Source organism: Lipotes vexillifer, unplaced genomic scaffold, assembly GCF_000442215.2.
Source record: "Lipotes vexillifer unplaced genomic scaffold, Lipotes_vexillifer_v1.1 scaffold491, whole genome shotgun sequence".
Classification (NCBI taxonomy): domain Eukaryota; kingdom Metazoa; phylum Chordata; class Mammalia; order Artiodactyla; family Lipotidae; genus Lipotes; species Lipotes vexillifer.
In genome coordinates, this window is record NW_006770548.1 from 246,269 (window position 1) to 249,111 (window position 2,843).

Below are 2,843 nucleotides of genomic sequence, written 5' to 3' on the forward strand. Positions count from 1 at the left end.
ATTCCTGCTTCGTGAGAATCTGACCGAAGTACAATAGAGTCCTAGGGGAAAGAAATACAGTAGTGAACGCTGCTGACCTCTAGTGCTGAATAGAAGAATTACATGTCCCACTCAAAAGACCCAAAGGACGGAGGCCTGGCACCAAAAAACCTCTGATTAGCTGGTCACTGATTTCCCCGGTGTGAGGGCAAAAAGCAAAGTTTAAATCTTTTACATTCATTGTGATCATTGCTATGTTTTGATGTACTGTTATCATCTCATATATATGTATTTTTTCTGTTTACCATGCTTTTTCTTTGCTTCTCTTAATATCCTGCCTTCTGTTCAATTATTAGTTTTATTTCCCTTTGAGTGGCTTGGAGAACTATATTTCTATTTCTTTAGTAGTTATATTTACATTCCTTTTATACTCTAAATAAAAATTTCTAACAAAATCCTAAATTATTCACCTTCTTATCTTCCTCCTAGATAAGACCTTAGTCCTCCTTCTGAATCAGGGGTGGGCATTATTGCCCTAAGCATTGGTTCATTTGCTTATTATGTGCTTATTCAATAACTGCATTTTTATTTTCTAGGACTTCTAACTGGTTCTTTAAATATCTACCATTACCATTTCATTTCTGACCACTTTTATTTCACAATTTCTTATTCTTCTAGAAAAGGTATCCTCCCTTTATGTCTTTGAGTGTTCTAAACATATTTGTTTTAGGGTTATTTTAAACTTTTTTTTGGCCACACCACGAGGCATGTGGGTTCTTAGTTCCTCGATCAGTGATCGAACCCGCACCCCCTGCATTGGAAGTGCAGAGTCATAGCCACTGGACTGCCAGGGAAGTCCCTAAACATATTTATTTTAAAGTTATTATCAGTTCGCTCCATTATTTTCATTTCAATTACAGTGAATTCATCTCTTGATGCTGATTTTGTTGGTTATCTTTCTTTTGGCTAGGTTTTCTTGTATGTTTTGGAAGCTTAACTTCTAAGCTTTTCATGAATGGAAAAAGTTTCCCCATTCATGTTATCTTTCCTTCCCTCATGGTTTTGTGGTAACCTCTACCCAATTCTCCAGGAACGCCAACCAGAAACAAGTCTTACATTAGTAATTTGAGACTCTGCTCGCACCATGAAATTTGGGAGACAGGAGTTCCAGGCACTAAGTGAAAGGGTAGCTGGACTTAGGTCTGGATTCAATGTTGTATCTGCTTCCTAAGTATTCAACTTCATATAAACTATGTCTTCATGCACAGATGGGATGTAGTTTTATCAATCTCTATTGAGTTTAGGGAGCCCTACCTAAATTCCTAATTGCAAGCAGCAATCCAGGCCCCAGTTAGCTACATTCCATGGTCCTACCCACCTCTTCAATCTGTTACCTTTTAAGATAAAACCCCAGACTGCCTCTATTTCTGGATCCATAGCTCAGCAAGATTACAGCTCCTTGTTCCTGGTCAACAAAAGAGTTTATCTTGTTTCTGAATATGGATATGTAATTTCAATCTTTTCTTTTTTTTTTTTGCGGTACGTGGGCCTCTCACTGTTGTGGCCTCTCCCATTGCGGAGCACAGGCTCCGGACGCGCAGGCTCACGGGCCCAGCCCCTCCGCGTAATGTGGGATCTTCCCGGACCGGGGCACGAACCCGTCTCCCCTGCATCGGCAGGCGGACTCTCAACCACTGCGCCACCAGGGAAGCCCTCAATCTTTTTTTGTTAATTCTACCATGTGTTTTGAGCAAAGGGAGTGGCATCAAAGTGTGTACTATCTTGACCAGAAATCAGTTTCATTCACTTTTCTAAAAAAGCCTATATGTTTGTCCTTTGGCAGTACCATGGTTAACAGTGATGGCTAAAAAGCAACCTGGGAGCTACACATTCTCTTTCCAGTTTTACCAATAAATATTTTATAAGGTTGGGGATAACTGACTTGTACAATTTGGCCAATGACATTAACTAGAGCTTCTGTCAGAAGTAATTGATTTTATAACTGTGTTTACTGCATACCTAAACACGTGATACTTCTTTTTTTTTTTTTTAAATTGTGAGAGACATTGAATTCTAGAGTAAAGAGTTGAGATTTTTTTTTAAATTTTATTTATTTTTTTATTTATGGTTGTGTTGGGTCTTCGTTTCTGTGCAAGGGCTTTCTCCAGTTGTGGCAAGTGGGGGCCACTCCTCATCGCGGTGCGCGGGCCTCTCACTGTCTCGGCCTCTCTTGTTGCGGAGCACAGGCTCCAGACGCGCAGGCTCAGTAATTATGGCTCACGGGGCTAGTTGCTCCGCGGCATGTGGGATCCTCCCAGACCAGGGCTCGAACCCGTGTCCCCTGCATTGGCAGGTGGACTCTCAACCACTGCGCCACCAGGGAAGCCCCACGTGATACTTCTTTACCCAAATTCCCCTATCTTTGCACTTTGAGGTCCAAAAAATTAACCCATGGGAAGTCAACAAATAAATACACTATATTCATGTTGTGATGTTGCAATGATACCAAACCTAAAATATTGGTGCAAAGGACAGGGATAAGATTCAAATTTACCCAAAAGAATTTATCTACAGTTAAGAATTATAAAAATTATATTAAGGATTTACCAGCTTTTTTAAAGTATGATATTTGTTTTGTGACTGTGTTGAATAAAAGGTATCTTATAGAAATGCACCCCGGAATTTTTACAGATGAAATGGTATAATCCGATTAAAAGAATCTGGGGTGGTGGACATTGGCTGATGGGGATTTATAGATGAAGCAGTTTTGGCTTTGAGTTGATAATTGTTAAAACTAGGTGGGAGGGCTTCCCTGGTGGCGCAGTGCTTGAGAGTCCGCCTGCCGATGCAGGAGACGCGGGTTC